General features: G+C 45.4%; 1 protein-coding gene across 5 annotated transcripts in view; it reads left to right on the top strand.

Moving 5' to 3' along the window:
- The window catches only part of RASGEF1C (RasGEF domain family member 1C), a 71626-nt gene that overhangs the window by 18925 nt on the left and 34867 nt on the right, over positions 1–17834 (top strand). The window contains exon 1 of one of the 5 annotated variants that reach the window (XM_063168769.1): positions 11591–11719. The exons of the other annotated variants lie outside the window; for them this stretch is intronic. The gene's annotated coding sequence lies outside the window, so the exon portion shown is untranslated. Of the gene's footprint in view, positions 1–11590; positions 11720–17834 lie in introns of those variants that run through there. 5 annotated transcript variants of the gene reach the window in all.

Genomic DNA, 17834 nt, shown 5'->3' with positions numbered 1-17834 from the left:
CAGAGCTGGAGCAGTTTGAGATGTGAGCAGTTTGAGATGCGCATAATGCAGCAGTGGTTGGCATGGGCTGATGTCTCATCCAGGAGAGGGAAACTTGCACCAGGTTGATCTTTGCCCCCCTGTAACTTGGAAGATCCTCAGATCTCAGTGGAGATGAGGGAACAGAAACATCCTGCAGGCTGGCCCTGCTGGGAGCCCTGAGAGGGCACGGGCTGGGAGGAGTGGAGAGGGTTTGGCTCCAGAGCAGCCACTGCACTGAGCTCTGTTTGCTGGAAGGAAACCACAGCCTTGTGATTTGTTCCCTCTCTGCCCAATCCTCCCTTTTCCAGCTGGCATGAGCAGAACGTGGAGGTGAAGCTCAGCTCTTGTTTCCTTCACTGAAGCCTCTCTGAGAACTCCTGCAGTGGCTGAAATGTGTGGAGAGTGTCCTTTCTTCTGTGCCTGGTTCCCCGGTGGTAGGGAATCCAGGGAGCCTGCCAAGCATTGAGACACTTGTGCAAATTCCCAAGTGCACCCAGAAGCGCTGGTGTGAGTGGCTCCACTGAGTGCCTGGCAGCTGCTTCTGGAACCTTGCCTTGTGGGACAGCACGTGTGTTCCTGCAGGGCTGGCAGCAGGGACTGCCCCATCCCATCCCCAGCACTTGTGCAGAGCCAAGCAGCCTCTGTCTGACAGCACCACCCAGATATCTCAGAGCATATGGAGCTTCCCCTGGGCCCCACAGTTGTGCACAGGAACCCTCAGCACCCTTGCACGACAGTTTCACTGCTCATGGCAGGTGCAGCTCCTGCTCCCCGCTGTGCAGGCAAAGCTTCTCCCTGTCGGGAGGCTCCCAGGGCCTTGGCAGCCTCCAGCCATGCATTAATGTAGTGCTGAGCTGGCTCTCTGGGTGGAAAGGCACGACAGGAAATGGGGCTTGTATTCATGGAAATGTAATTATGTATGTTGTGTAAACTAACCAGTAAAAGTAATTCTGGAGCTCATAACAGGACGAGATTTGAATACTTATTAATGAAAACAATGGTGGTTGATGTGTAGGTTGGAATAAACATCTTTATCCAATAGGAAAGGCTGTGTTGTCCCATCCTCGTTTATAGTCCTGGCAGCTGGAAATGACCTTCCTGCAGGCCTTGTGTAGGAGGTTTTGGCAAGGGTGGTTCTGGATTGTCTCTGCTGTGTGGAGATCCTGAGAGTTAAAGGATAAAGGACTGGATGGAACAAGCTTGCCTGCACAGGCAGTGCCCTTCCAGCCAGTCTCCTGAAGATAGGATCTGTGTATCCCTTCAAAGTCATTCATGGAGAGCCATGATAACGTGGAAATCTCCTGGGCTGTCTCCTTGTGCCAGCTGCTCCAGCTGGGCTCACAGGCCGGGCTGCTGCACTGAGGGTGTGAGAAGCAAATGCTGCTGGAGGACTCTGGGCATGCAGAGGGTGCTGGTGGTGAACAGCCTTGTCAAGGGATGGACAGGATAGGGTTTGACTTGAGGCTGAAATTTCAGCCAGAGCAGCTCAATTGAAACAGCTCAAGTTGAGAAGCCCAAAGATGTGCCTGCAGATAGTCCTTGTGGTGTGAGCCCCCAACTTACAGCAGCTGTATCAAACAGTTGCACAGCCTGTGTCAGACCCAAGACTGATTGTTTTCACTAATTTCACCATGTACCTGAATTAATACAGCAGACTGTGACACACTCATTTGCAGCTTGTTTTGAGGTAAGGCTGTCGCAAATTGGAAAGTCCAGTCCCAGTCCTCTTCACATCAATCATCTGCATGGAGGACACCAGCCAAGTGTGTATTTTAACAGGAGCACACCTAGAGAAACACCTGGGGGTTTTTGCTCTGCATTTGCCAGAGGCAGGTAATGCCAGCTGATAGCTTTTAAAAGGGAAAGTTCTGAGAAACTCGAGTTATTCTGGTACAAATCAACTTAGTTGCAATGTGAGTAGAGATAAAGATTGGCCAATGTTGTTGATCCTAAGCAAGGGATAATTTTCTAGTTCTCCTAAACTGTGGAATACAAATTGAAAAAAAACCCAAATCTATGTCTTCATTTTTGTGGTCTGCATTTCTGGGCAGTGTCTGTGATGTAGGACAGCTGAATGTCACCTGGCTTTCCTGTTGTGTCTTAAGCAGTGAATGCAGGCAGCCATCAGCTTCCTGTGACTTTCAGCATCTCTGCAAACAAGCACTGGAAGTGGCTTTGCTGATGTCCAGACAATGTCAGATCTAGAAATAACAGGTTGGCAGTGTCAAGTTGTTGTTTCCCAGCAGCTTTGGAGGACAGGGTATACTTGAAATAAATCTATCACGTAGGATTTCAAATTGGCCAGGGCTGTAAGTAACAGTTTATTGAGCTTATTTATGATGTGGCACCTAGGAAATGAAATGGAGAAATGTCAAGTGCTTTCAACACACAGTTTAATGCCCCCTCCCCCTTGCTTGGAAGCTCTGCCTTGGCTTCATGCCGGAAGCAAATTATTGTAATAAAACACATTCACATTCTAGGTGCTAAATGGAATTTACCCAATAATTAAAACTAGAAATAAAGTAAATTCATTCATCATCTTCATTCCCGGCATAGCTGACATTCTTACCTCTATATATGGTATAAAAATGTGCACCTTGGGTTTTTTAGCTGTTCATGGTGTAATGACCAAATCCATCTGTGAGCATCTTGGGAATTGAAGCTGAAGCAAAACCACACAAAAGCTGGATCTGAGCAGTTCCCATAAAGGATGTTTCCACTGTCTCTTCTCCAGAATTTGGACTTTGGCCCGGGCTGAAGCCCATCTTCCTTCCAGACTGATGGTTGTTGCCATTGTACAAAGGCAGAGCAGCCTCAAGTTCCTCGGCTGAGTAACCATCTGTCTGCCCTCCCACACAGACACCTGAAGATGAGATAATGTTGAAAAGAAAACAAATAATTTAAGTAATTTTAAAGCTTTAAATGCATCTTTCTGCAACCTTTAAAATTTCCAATGTATTTTTAATGTGTTAATAGGAGAGATATATTCTTAGAGGTTTAAGTTTGCTTGTTACATTAGAATTATGCATTCGGTTCGATAGAGTTGTTTCATAATTGTGCAAAAGGTCTGTGCAAATGCACAAATGAGCTGGATTCAGTCCTGAGGGCCAGCAGCCCTTCTGCAAACCTGGGATGAGTGACTTGAGCCCTGCAGTCTGCTTTGCAAGTTATGTCTCTTTGTGCAGTCTTACTGAGTAAAGCCTTAGTAAGCAGTCAAATAATCCAGGACAAGCAGCACAACTGAGCGCAGCAATTTCTTTTCAGAGGAGTGCTTGCTAATATTAGGATAAACCTACACAAAATAGAAAAATTAAAGACAACTTTGAAATGAATCCTGAAATGCAGCTAGAGGGATCTTGGATTAAAAACCTCTTGTGTGCTGCTTTATGAACAAACAACTTCATCCGTGATAGATTGTGAGCCCTGAGCATACATAACAAGGCAATTAAGAGAAAACACAGTCAATGGAATAATATTGCATTATCTTTTTGTTTCACATAAGTCCTGTATCTCCTTTCCACTGCCAGTCTGCTGTAAATTGCACCTTGTCATTAATAGGATTATCGATAACTCTGCCAAACAGAGCTTCTGCAGAATTTAGTGTTTGCTAAAATGCCTCCTTCACCATTTAAAAGTGTTACTAATATGCTTTAGACATAAATCTTGTACTGTTAATACCCTAGGTTACAGCCAGCAGCAAGCAGAGCTTGGTGGATCACTAAAGCTGGAAGGGACTCACTCCTGCTGTGGGATGTGGTGTGTCCAGCTGCTGGAATTTTTTTGAAGTCCGTCTTTAAAACTTAAAAGTGAATTTGCCCTTCCCCCATGGGGCAAATTCAGGGGTGAATTCCGCCCTGGATAAATTGTCTTGTGCCACAATTAAATGTTCACCAGACAAGTGGATTTTCCTTTGCTTTGACCCTCTCCTGCAGCTTCCTTGGAGGTGCAGGTGGTGCAGTTGCTGCTGGTGTTGGCTCTGTGCTGGCCTTGGCCATAGGGACATGGTGATACTCAGGTTCAAAGTCTGATGGCCTCTGGGTCAGCTGAAGGACATGGGTTCATGTCCAGCAACACAAAGCTCTTCTTAATCTCCTGCCAGCAAGGCTGTCAGCAGTGGGGCTGCATGTCACACATGTCACACACTGTCACTCTGCTTGGACCCAGGGTGGATGACTGCAGGGCATGGGCTCATTTGGGGATAAAAGACAGAATTGTGGCTGGAACTTTGTCCAAACCACTTTTCTTTGCAGATAGCATCACGTTCTGCATCTTGGGTCTGGCTTTCAGCCAGCAGCTTCTGCTCTTTGTCACCCTGTCCTGTGTGGGACATCTTTGTGGCACCTGCAGTGTGGCTGTGCAGGGAAGGGGTTGGTGGCACTGGGTCTCCTCTGACAGCTCCCCAAATCCTTCCTGCTGAGGGGGATTCCAAAGCAGGGCTAGCAAGCAAAGGTGCCATTGCCCATCACTGCAGTTCATTAGGATGAGTTATGTTACAGGATTATCCTGCACCACTTTGCTCCTGCTGCAAAGTGCTTTATTACTGACAGGTCTGAAAGCTGCAGAGGATTTGTAGAAATGAAAATAAATTACTTTCCCATCTGTGGTAAGAGGCAGAGATCATCTGTCACTGCTTTTGGTGTCCCACCTCCAGCTTCAGTCCAGGTTGTTGTGTGGACCATGAGCTCATTCAGGTGATCATAGCTGCATCCATGTGCCCTGTCTCTGTGTAGTATTCTCTAGTGCACAGTCCAGCTCAGGCTGAAATAACACAAATGGATTTAGTTATTATTTGATGGAGCTGTGTGGTATCAATCTGACATTGTAACAAGATACAGACATGCTGTGGTACCATCCTGATGTTTTCAGGACAGTGACCAAATTCAGGCCAAGCAAAGATGGTACAGGGCAATTCCTTGAGATTTTCTTTGCCAGTGTGGTGATGTTCAGATACTGTTGAAGTCTGTGGCCTGCATGGAGTGGAGCAGTGACCACTATATGCTCCTGCAGTCTCTTCTCTAGCCTGTGTAAAGCAAAGATTGAGGCCTCCTGCTCAGTCATTTAGAAGATGGTTGTTCTCTCAAAGCAGCAGTTTGTCAGACTGTAATTTTAAAATTACATTGTGTTTTTCTAGGACTTGGCAGAACTTTTCCAAGACTTTCAAAATAGTACTCCAGAAAAGCTCATTCCTGGTGCAATTAAAAATGAAAAGAAGGAGAAAGAGTGGTTTGAAATGAACTGTTTGTTTGGGAGCTGGGGTTTTGTTTTGGCTTTTTCTAAGAGAATGGTGCCTGAAACTCTTGCTTTTGAAGATGTATTCCCACGCTGAGTCACATGCAGGGTTCCTGCAGAACAGCCTGGCTGGTGTTTCAAAGGTCGATATTTGTTGACTATTTCAGTGATGCTGCCAGTGCACAGCAGTGATGTCTCACAGAGGAGGGCTGCAGGCGTGCCCTGAGATAAATTGATTCAAAAGGTAGGCACTGCCTCTTGGCTGCTTTAATTTTCCTCCTGCCAGGTTCCCTGTGCTGGTGTGATTGCAGCACACACCAGGCTGGAGTTGCCATCTTTCACTGGGTGACAAGGACAAACATTTCTGCCTTCAGAGAGGATGAAGGTTTCTCTATTGTGTGTCACTGTGTCTGGGGAGCGTGTAGCTGCACGTCACCTGTGACAAACGCAGCTTTAGAAATAAGTCTGCTGTGGGTTAAGAGCCTCCATCTGGAGGTTATGTGGCTGTTATGCCACTAAATGTCACTTTAACTTACAGAGTCTCACTCCAGCCTTATTTCTCAGTGCTTTGCTTGGTGAGCGTGTGGTTTTGCTGCTGCTCCTCATGAAGTGCATAACTCAGTGTGAGTAAAGACACCCATCCGAAACCATAATGTACAACTACATCAAGCCCCATTAGTTAAGAGTCAGACTGGTGACAAATGAGGGTGAAATGGCCATTTCATTGCTGCATCTGTCTCTTCTCTGTGTGAGTGTTTAATTCTTTGAACAAAGGGTGGGGAATGAAGAGACACCTCTGTGATAGGTTTGGTGCCACTTTGAGCCGGCCCAAGTCTGGGAGAGCAATCTTATTTTCATCACCTCTGTGAGTCATCACAAAAAGTGCCAGCTCAGGTTTGATTGCTGAGATTGCATTGTTGCTGAAGTGTGAGACGTGGTGGAGTAGAAGGAACACAACGTGGTGTTTAGCTGCAAGGCTGAGCTCAAGATGCTGACAATTTGAAAAAGCTCGGTTTTGATTTGGTGTGCCAAACAAATTTACTGTCGGAAGAACACGCCGGCCATGCCGTGATGTCATTTGCACTTTACAGATGGTGCCTGCAGCTCAGCAGAAGGCTTGGTCTGAATACAAAGACCTCTTCAGGGTTCTTCTAGGTCTCCTGGTTGGAAGAAGGCCAATACTGATGTGATACTGAAATGCAGGTAGTGAAACTACTCATCCGGTAAGATGCATGCCTGAACTCACTTGCAAATCAAAAGTGTCATTGAACTGCCTAGAGAAGGTGAACATTATCAAAAATTTGGAGATGTGAGAGAGAAGGAAAAAAATATGAGGATTCTACAGAGGATGGAGACGTGGTGCTGGACCAAACTCTTTCTTTGTGAAGGGTCGCTTGGAACTTGGAAGCTCCTGGAGGTTTTTGTAGAAATGAATGTTGAATAATGACGGACTGAGCTCCACAATAACCTCTTGACTCTGGCTTCTCATGGTGTGTGGTGTGGCAGTGAAGCACAATGAAGAGCTGGTGTAACATGAAAGCTTTAAAAGCAGAGGACTGGGGGATTTTGAAACTGAGTTCTCACAGAGAAGTCACTAAGCTGGCAAAATGGACTACAGCCCTGAAAAATGGTGGTGGATTGTACCATATGTGAGATGGATTTTTTGTGCCCCAGGTAATTGTGGTAGCCATGTAGCTGCTCACTATGTTAATACAGATTTTAAACAAGAAGGCAATTATGCATTTATGAATGGCAGGCACACACTAAAAAATGCCCTGGACAGTCAAGAAGAATGTTGGTCATTAGTGTGGTAAAAGATGGATAATAGGCTAAATCACTTAATTTCCCACACATTTCCGGATTTGGCCAGTGGGAAAGGTTTCACTGAAACGATCACAAAATGGACTGAGATAATCTTGGCCAATATCCTCCTTTTTGACAAAACAGATTCTAATAATAATATCCTGCATTTGATCACTTATCCCAGTGAAAGGCTTTTCGTGGTCCTTCCTTTTCACAGTGTTTAATAGGCTGTAGCAGCGCTGCCAACCAGCCTGGAGCAGGGAGGGAAGGAAGGAGAGCTTTGTGCTGGCCTTGGCAGGAAGGTCAGGGCACAGATCTGGCCAGAGTGCAGTGGCATTTGCAGGGACCAGCTGGGAGCTTTATTAAATGTGTGGGATGGAAGTGAATGGGAGCATTGGTGTGAAGGGAGGATCTTCACAGACACTTCCCTTCAGAAGATAGTTCTTGGAAAAAGGCTTGTAACAGTATGGAGGGTGTTCAGATGTGGGTGAATTCCTTCTGTTTCCCAAAGGGAAATAGTCCTCCCATGCCAGGACTGATGTTGACTCTTGGCCCCACTGAGATACATGGAGCTCTCCAGGTGAGGAGAGGTGACTGCAGGTGTGCACTGCTGAGCAGATAAATAGCAATACATCTCTGCTTTTGGACAGTGCAGCTTCTTTGGAGTTTAAGCTTCTAAAAATCTTTGAAGAACTTAAATATACAGAGCTCTGTCAAAAACTGAGTTATGTCTTGTCCTGTTCATGTAGTACAGTGTGGTGTTTTCAAGCAATCTCTGAGTTGCTGGGTTGGGTTTTTTTTTCCACTGACTATTAAAAGGCACCCGCTTCTACCATGTTGTTTTAAAGCTTGAGTATTTCAATTTTGTGGATATTTTAAGCTGGCATCCTTGAACTCCCCAAGCAACCAGCCTGTTCCTCTGAGTCCCAGGCACGTCTTCTGAAAACATTGTAAATGCCATAAGAAGCGATTTCCCTGCACGGCTGCCCAGAGCAGACATATTGATGTTATTTAGCTTCCCTTGCCAGGCTGAGTGTTAGGATTGGGTTTTCACATGCGAGGCAGCTATCAGCTTTACTGATAGCCATATTTTCATAAGCTGCATTTGGCTGTCACACCTTCTCCTGTAATTTCTTGATATGCAAACAAGTCTCAGTTATATATGCTCCTGGCATATAAACTGATATCCCTGAAGAGTTCCTGATTATCCTTCCATTAACTTTTACTCTCCTCTGTCTCCCTTGGGGAGGTAACAAGTAGTCTTTCCTCCATCATGGATTTCCAGCTGGTTACCTTCCTGCTTCCCTCCTAAATAGATTCTTTCAGTAGGGAAGTACAGTCTGTGAAATTTCAGTGCCATCTAGAAGTACAGCAGGGACTGCTGAAATGGGAATTTGAAAATTTGGAATTTTACTAGATCTGAAAGTGCCCTCCCAAAGAACAGAATAACCATCACTCTGTCTAAATGCAGAGTTGTGAAGCCTGGAGCAGGAGCTTTGCTGTTTGTTGTGGTGTTTCAGCTCCTCAGCTGTACTGCTGGAAACTTTAATGGAGGTTTGTGTGAGGCTCTGTCATTCTTACATTTTCTGGTCTAATTAGTGTCATTTACAAACATTCAGCCCCCTGGTTTCACTCAGCACTGCGCACTTCACAACATTTCTCCCTTCCATGATTTTCTCTTTATGGAGTTCACATGGGTTTTTAATCAGGTTCCCATACCCTGTGTCCATCATAGCTGCAGCTGGGACATCCCGGCAAAGCATCCAGCAATGAAATCTTCACTTGTGCTTGTCCATCCTCCTGCAAACTCATTGTGTGAGTGCAGCCTGACTCCAGTTCCCAAAGATGGGTCTATGGAGGGTGTGTTGTACTGGAACCCCCCATGCAGGTTTTGGCACATGCTGCTGGCTTGACCCCTAATCTCTATGATTATTTAAGTTCTGAGTGTTCTTAAAACAGTCCTTGGGGCCACTCTGTGCTATCCCATATTCCTGCTTGGGTTATTCCTGTTGACAAAGGGCTGTGTATATTTTCTATTTACTGCCTTAAACTGAGCATAAAGCAGGATTCTTGTCAATATTCTTTGTTTGCAGCAGGATGCTGGCTCAGCTTCTTTAGAGTTATTCAAATTGAAATAATTGTTTCGTTGAATAAACATTTCAAGACAAGTTGCACATTTCTGCTTTTGGTATTAGCACTCTTAGAAAGTTTGCAAATACCAGAGACTGGGTTTTTAAATGTGATCTCTAACCTTATTGCTGTAAATATTGATGTGAGCCTTCAGTTGTATTTGGGGAGCAAAGGTGACTCCCCTTACCTACATGAACAGAAAAATCTTGTGGAATACTCACACTGATTTCAAGAGCTTTTTGAGGCCACAGAACAGAATTAAGATGGCAAGAATATGGCCCCAGCCATGAGCTGATGCCAAGCCTAATTTGAGCTTGTGATTCATCCAATTTTCCACGCAGAGTGGAAAGTCAAGGTTTTTCTTCAATTGCAGGTATAAATCTACAGGCTTGAGAGATTACAGGTAACATTAGACTCTTCCTTTTGCAAATACTCCATGTTTGCATATCTGTAGATGCATAGTTTACCAGAAATTCCCCTGTGGAATTTAAAGTCCTGTGTCTGTCTGTGCAGGTCTGGAGCCTGAGAAGATTAAGTAAGGGTGAGACATTTAGCCACAGGGTAACAACTCTGGTGTGCATTCAAATTTTGTATCAGCCAGTTTGTTATATTATTAAAATAGTGCAATTTCATAACAGTGAGAGTTGCTGCTATTAAAACATCACTGTTGCTCAAACAAGATGCAAAATGAAGGAATGTAGTTTTTCTATGTTGGGTGCTATCTACAGACACAAATTGGGATTTTCACTGTCCTTGTGCAGCATATCCTTTTCCAAGCATCCAGAGGGGTGTCTGTGTCCCCATCTGGGCTGCCTAAACCTTAGGCAAGCTGCTGACCTGCAGTCTTGAGGCTGAGGGGAAGAAAACCCATATGTGTTGTTTGGGGCTGCTCAGAGCACCAAAATAATGAGTGATTAAAGCTCTGTGCCTTCTGATGGGTCACGTATCTTTTTGATCTACAGGATTTGCACCCTTGACACCATCTTTTGAGGAGCACTTCCAAAAAGTATGGAATGAATGTAGATTATGTGGGAAATATCTCAGTAGTGTGCTCACACAGCCCGAGTCAGCACAGTCTCCCACTGTTAACTGGACATGTCCCTTGTGGAAATTGGCTTTGCAGCCCACATTTCAACTGCTGAAGAGTTATGAGGTCAGCAAGTGCACTTCAGAATTTAGCTAGTTTTGTGTATGTCTTGGACCATGTTCACCCCTGGGTTTTATAGCACAAAAATCAGTGGAATGATGCCAAGAAAAAAAATTCATCTCCTAATATTTAGAATCAGCTCCTTTGACAGGAGTGTATTTCACTGAGCTCCCTGCCATAGCTCTGAGAGTTCTGGTGCTGGTTCCCGAGAGTTATAATTTCTGCTTGGGCACTGAGAATCACTAACAAGAGCAGGTTTTGGATGGATATTAAATCTCATGCTTCAGGTTATGAACTGTTGTCCAAACTCAGGAGCGGGAAGAGGCAGCTGTAGTGGGTAAAATGTTCCATTTCTGCCCCTGCAGTGCTCCTGCCTGTCTGAGATGCCCCCAGTGGTGGTGGCCAGTGTGAGAGGCAGGTGGGAGGGCTGGATGGACCACGGGCAATCCCCATGTTTCTCTGAGAGCAGATTGTTGGTCCCAAAGCCAGGGCATCACATTGCTGGTGCTTTGATGGGAGGCTAAGAACTGATGTCTGCAGTCCTTTATAATGACAGACTTCTAGCAGTGATCACAGAATTGTCTTGCAGAGGTAATTTCGGCTAATGAGCAATTAGCCAGCTCAGCAGTGACTCTCCCTTGCCCGTGGCCCCTGGGGAAGGGGTGCCCAGGGCTCAGCTTGGTGCTTCCCTGGGCTGTTGGGAGCCCCAGCATGGGCCCAGCACCCTCACCTGCGCTGCTGCTTGTGCTGCAGCTCAGATTTCCTCCTCCTGAAGCAGAGGGATTTATTTTCCAGCCACAGACTTGCAGTGTTATCCTAAATGTCAGCAGTCTCTTCTTTCTTTTTTTTTTTTTTCTTTTTTAAATACTTAATGCAGCCAGAGAAAATCTGTCTGCTGAAGACTCCTTGCCTGCCCAACTGCAGGCTGAGCTTGTATGGGTTTGAGCACATTCCAGTGTGGATGTGTTTGAATTTGGGGCAGCCAGGGATGCTGTGCTGCTGCCTGGGCTGCCTCGGGTCAGGCTGCAGCAGCGGGTGTGGGATGGGAGAGGCACAGATGGTGCTGCAGAAGGGGAAATCCAGAAGCTCACGAGCTCATTTCTTTTAGGGAGACGTGTCCATATGTCACCCATGGAGGATGAGAGCCTGCTCATCAGTCTGGAGCACTCTGAGGCTGCTGGGATGGAATAACCTGAGTCTGTGTCTGAGCTGGCCGTGCTGATGGAGCCCCTGTGCTGTGCCACCCTCCCTGCCTCAATATCTGAGTGTTCAGTGCCTCTCTGCCCAGGGCTGAGGGGGGCTGTGCTAGGGAGCCTGCGTGGCTGGATCCATCACTGACAGGCAGGCTCAGCCCTGACCTCTCAGCTTTCCTGCCCACAGCTCCTGCAGGTGAGCTGAGGCTCGGGGATGTGAGCACCATAAATCAGGAGCTTGGTTGTCTGTTCCCCTCTCTCAGCCAGGCACTGCACACTGGGGCACAGAGATGCTCCACACAAAGGATGCCTTGCAGCTGGACATAAATCTCAGGGATGCCTCCAGACCTGGGTAATTGGCACAAATGTCACTTAAATTTCTGCTCCTAATCTGGTAACTGAGCATTGCTTGGACACACTGTAATGAACAGTGGTGATAAAATGACATTGCTGACAGTCAGAGCTTGTGCTGCTCTTCAGAGTGTGTTGATGTTTTCTGAGATAAAAATGAGACCCTCTTCCATTTAATATTTTAGCAAATTTGGGGAAGAAAGTAGGTCAACAGAAATGTCCCACTCAAACTGGAGCAGTGGTAAGGAAGTTACTTGAATTTCTGTATTTACATATTGAGGAGGAGGGGTGCACTTTCATGAATGTCTCTATATAACTGCATTTACGTATGTAACACCCAAAACACATCATTATGCATTCATATTCACGTGGTGTCTATCTGAGGATGTCTGTGTATGTATAAAAATATGATTTCTAGGTTTTTAAACCTCCCTGACAGATTCCAGGAGACCAATTTCTAAATGTATGCCAAGATTTTTGACTGAGACAGGTAGCAGTAGGTGCTAATAAAGGAAAGAACTGCAAGTAAAATGTTGTGACATCCACCTCTCTGAACAACCTGCAGAGCTCTGGCAGAATCATCAAACCGAGCTGAGAGTAATCAGCAGGGACTGATAAAGCTGCTCTTGTAATTATTTGTTTGATATACAGCTTTCCTTCTTCCTTCTGCATAAATAGCAGAATTGCTTTGCTTAGTGTGGGAGGATTTTTATTCCTGTCAGGGCTTGTTCTCACCAACATGTCATGAGAGGAGGACTGAGATCTGCATTTTTGTTTTATTTACGGGCTTTCCATTGTAATTCTGACAGCATGCACTGGAGACAGCATTCATTTAGCTGGGGAGAGGCAGCCTTGCTCCTGCAAAGCTGTTGGTGTTGCAGGGCCAGACTCTGCCATGCTGCTTTTCATCCTCTCTGATTCCTCAGATTCTGGCAGAAGCTGCTCCTGGGAGGAGGTGGCTGCTGAGGTCTGAAGGCAGTCAGGATGTCATGCTCGGGTATTTGGATTTAAATACAATTTCCACAGTGGCTGTCTTGATTTTAGGTGTGAGTTTGATGATGCCACAGCCCAGGCTGCCCAACAAAACCACACAGCCCTGCAGCCGACAAGTGTTAGTTATCCTTAAATAACTTCCTCTCCTCACCACTTGCACTGCTGAAGGAAGAAGATCCAAGCATTGACTGATTTCCAGGCAGTCCTGGTGGCGGCCTGTCCGTGATGGCTGAGCTGAGCCAAAAGGCTCCTGTTGATGTCAGTGGTTTCTGGGAATGCTGCCTGGGTGGTTTTGTTCCGGGATTTCCCTCTCTGTCCATGCCTGGTTGAGCTCTGACTCCACTCTGGGGAAAGTTTGCAATTTAGTGTTTAACAAAAGGTACAGTAATTCATTTCCACCCTAAGCACTCTCATTTTCCTTTCCCCATTTATCTTCTATTTAGCCTCTTTCTTACCTTAAAAAAGGGAGGAAAATTATAATGGATAATTTCTGGGCTGATAAAGAAAGGATAACTTTTACTTTAAAAAAAAGTCTATGCACCAGAATAGTTTTTTATTGTCTGAGGGCTTCACCAAGATACCAGGAACTCTGGAGGAAAGGGAGGTGTAAGGGGAGAGAGAGCAGAAAATAGATTTCCTAGCCTAAAGAGAGAAATCCAGACTGCTGCCTTTGGCATGCATTTAAATATTGTCAAGGGCATCTGGAATATGTTGATAGCCTTCTCCTTCTAATAACTCTAAAAATCTGCTAATGATGAGGCACAGATTTGCCATGGGCTGTGTCTGCCGTGCACACCCAGCACTGGGAAGGGTCTGAGGCATCAGAGGCTGTGCTGCTCTCCTGGCAGGGTCAGCACCAGCTCCCTGTTACTCAGGAGAAATACTTCAGACTTGAACCAGATTAATGAAAAGAGAAATTGCTCTGAAACTAAGAAAAAAAGCTTTACACCCATTGCAGTGCTGTGGGGGGTTGTTCTTGAGCGATTACAGCTCATCCTTTCAATGCCTCATGATTCCAGGCAATGATGGCATTTTAAGATAAATAAAGTGTTCATGGCTCTGCTTGTTATTGAAGGGATTTTATTATTGCTGATGTTACATGAAAAAGAAAGTTATTAAAAAAATGTGGCACTAACAAATTGAAGCCCCCGGGGAACTGTTGCCTGAATGGGATTTTGATTGGAGTTCAATTTAATTGGCCATAAATCTTCCCTTTTCTGATTTACATTCTACTTCAGCCCAGTCTACCAAATTCATGATAATCAGGTTTTCATTTTTCTCCATTGAGCAAAATACTCTGACATGAGCACAAACAGAAATGTTCCTTCAGCAAGGTGACCTTGTTCTTGCTTGCACCGTGCTGGTAATTGATTTAATGCCTCCTTACCTGTAAATTGGGCCTCTTTCCGAGGCATGTCCGTCAGGTTTCGAGGTAATTGGTTAGCATGGTTGTTTTTCTGACTGCAAGATATTTCTCATGAACCTCTAGTACAAGATCATTTTTCTGACATGATGGAATGGATTCAGCAGGCAGACATACACTGGCTCTGCTGCAGCTTTGAGTGCACCTATGTGCATTTCTTGGGGAATTACAGAAGATCTTGTTCTAGCCTGGAGTAAATCTGTGGAGTTGGAGAGCCCAGTAATTTCTGTGGAGTTCAATTTTGCAGAAGAAAAAGAAGAAAAGTTTTCCAGGCCCCCTGAGGCTCCTGGCCCACATGCCCTGCTCTGAGTGTTGTTTACCACAACACATCAATGAGCTGTCCTGTCCTGTCCTGTCCTCTCTGCTGCTCAGCTCCCCTTCCTTTACCCAAGGCTGCTCTCTGTGACAGCTGCTTTAGATTTGTGAGGAGTTTTCCTTCCCCTCCTCTCTGAGAAGGCTTCACTGGGTGAACTCTTTAGGGAAGTGATATGTGTGGGTGGATGAGTAAGAGGTGAGAACCAGGTGGGATCAAAGGAAACAAAGTTGTCATCTAATTCTGATTAGATATCCAAAGCCATACATTCACTTGCTGCTCTTGCAGCCTCATTCATGGGAATCTCAGTGAACTCCTCAGCTGCAGCACGGAGTGGGTAGGAAAGGGGAGGGAACCTGCATTGAGATGTAATCATCATTATTGAGATTGGAGAATATTGCAGTTAAATGTTTTTCTCCACTGTTCTTATCCCTTGTGCTTCCTTTGTGTTTCTAACTCATGTAGAGACTTCATTATATTGCTCACTTAACCACTTCCAGCAGTACTGGGATTGACAGGTTGAGTTTTCAGCAATCTCACAACTTCATGGGCTGTAAATTGAATGTTTTAGGGCCTGGTGAAAAGGTGATAAGAAAGTTACATCTGCTCCCACTTTCCTAATTACATCATCATCAAATACATTGAGTTTGTTAGTGCCAGGTACTCTTGCTGAAATACCTTTCTAACCATAGCCTTGGCAACTGGAAGCAATTACATTGCAGTGGTTTTCCTTTTGTATTCTGAAACACCAGAATTCTTTTCTCTTCTTTCTTCTGCTTCCCTCCCTACAAAAGAAGCAGAGAAAAATCTGAATTTTAACTTGTTATGATTATCTCCCGCATATTTTTTTTTTGTCAGCAAAGATGAATAGCTGGAAAATTACTGAAAGTAATGTAAAGAAAAATGAGCATCTGCTACTGCAGTTTCTGCTGAGCTCAGTGGTGTTTGGGGCTTGTGTGACAGCAGTGGGCAGGTACTGAGGCTGATGAGACCTCAGTGTGGCTTGTGCTGTTCTGACAGGGACTGGGGACAGGGGTTGTTCCCCATGTGGTTGGTGATGGCTGGGTAGTAGACCTGGTTACTAAAACTGATCAAGATGTTTTTCCAAAATGTTTTATTGCCATCTTCCTTTAGTTATGGTTTTGGTGATTGCTTGATCAGAAAAGACTTTTGCAGGATTCAGATGGGATGGAAGATGTCTTCTATCTTGATTCCCAACTCACTCTGAATTAGGTATGTTTGTTAAAGTCTGTACATTGCCAAATGAATGCTTCACTTGGGTCTCCCATACCCTTGGTGTGTCCCCTGCCCCCTGAATGCTGACGTGCTCGAGTGACACTGGAGTGACACTTGCTGGAGTGACACTGGAGCCTCCTCATGGCACAGATGGGTACCCCATTCTCCACACCTCCCCTCGCCACCCTCTCTAGCTCCTGTAGTTCTGCTGGGAGATTGTCAGAACCCTGTGCCTTTCATCCCTGGAGTGGGAAGGCTTTTATTTATTTGGTTAATCCAGAAGTTAAGTGGGTGGGAAGGAAGATAAGTCGGCAGCCCCGTTCCCTTCGTCACATGGCACCAGCTCTTGTTTCCCCTTGAGAGAGGCAGAGCAGATGGAAGGCAGAGATGAAATGAAGATCAAAAGTAAACAGTGCGATTAGGTTTTTGATAAAGGATAAAACACTTATCACATCAAAGGCGCTGAAAGCCACATTAAATGTTTCCTGAACATTTCGTGTCCCCGTTAGCATTAACTGCACTTGCCATGGGGACACCTGTATCAGCCAGTGGTGGAGCTGGGGGATGCTGGGGGGTACTTGCCCTCGTGGCTGTGCTGCAGGTCACCTGCCTGGCCCAGGGAGGCAGAGCTGCAGCCTGCAGCCATCCTCTGGCACCTTGGACCTCTCCTGCTGCAGACCAGTGCATGCTTAGGGCTCCTTTAACTCTCCTCATTCTTCCAGGTCTGGGCACTTCTCCACAGTTTCCATCAGGTTTTCCACAGATTTCAAGGCACTTGGAGATGTAGATAGGTGCAGAATTTGTGGGTAATTTTTGTCCCAAGCGCTGGTGATCCTTTGGTTCCATGCTTTAGCTCAGTGAATCAAGTCCTGAAATATTTTATGTAAGCAGCATCATTGGTAGTGAGAAGTGTTTATGCTTTTTTTTATCACTGTGTTGAAATACAGTGGTGCTGGCCAGTGGAGGAAGATAAAAAGGTGTATGTTGCCATTATTTTTTAAATGGTGGTGTGGTTGCTCTGGCCACTGCTGGTGGATATAACATTTTGGTAAAATTAACACAAAATGTTACCAGCCCAGCCCAGCAGCATTTGGTGTTCCTTTTCCAGGTAGTGCTGAGTCCAATCTGCCTTTGCTTCCAATTTATCACCTTGTTTTCCTGTAGGCAAGGAAGGCGGCCCATGCCCTGCCTTCTGCCCCAAGGGAGGTTCTGTGTAACAGAGACAGTCCCAGAAACAGTCTGCCCTGGATTTTCTTTTTGCTTTGCTAGCCAGTGCAGAAACACTTTCCTATCTCCTGGTGTCAGCCCTTCAGAGCACAGAGGTAGTTTAAATGCTGTGTGTGTGCAGCCACATGTATCATCAGTCATTTTGCGTGTTGGGGGTGGAAGTTTGCCCTTCACTAACATCTCGCCATCTCACTTCCTCCAGAGCACCATTTATCAACTGAAATTGGCATCAGATTTGCTTCTGAAATGAGAGGAACAGCAAAACATTGTGTGTTGAATTGGATGAAAGTTCATGGAAGCACCTGCTGAATCACAGCCTTAAATCTCATTGACCTCAGGTTAAGTCCAAGAGGTTTTCAAGTGAGGTTTTGAGTCATTTTTACCACATTTGAGCTGTTGTTTCTAGGAAAAGCAGAAAAACCTTTTTTTAGGCAAGTTAGACTTCTTTACAAATATCTAATATTCTGGACTCAATTTTGCCAGGGTTTATATTAAAAATCTCAGAAATGGGGCAATAGTTGAATGGAAATGTCAACCTCTTGCACTCGTCAGTCCAAGCTCCCACTTGAAGCAGGGCTTGAATTTTGCTCAGAGTCTTGTCTAGTTGGGTTTCGAAGACCTCCCAGGGTGGAAATTGAACATCCTTTCCAGGCCCCTCTTCCACAGTGCTCAGGGGATGATTTGCTTTTTCTCTTCAGCTGGAATTTCTCTGCTGCAGCCTGGCAGTGCTGCCTCTCACCCTGTCCATGCCCTTCAGGGCAGGGGCTG

Source organism: Melospiza melodia, chromosome 14, assembly GCF_035770615.1.
Source record: "Melospiza melodia melodia isolate bMelMel2 chromosome 14, bMelMel2.pri, whole genome shotgun sequence".
NCBI classification, from domain to species: domain Eukaryota; kingdom Metazoa; phylum Chordata; class Aves; order Passeriformes; family Passerellidae; genus Melospiza; species Melospiza melodia.
The sequence above is the reverse complement of the archived record's forward strand: the minus strand, read 5'-3'. Positions and strand labels throughout refer to the sequence as shown.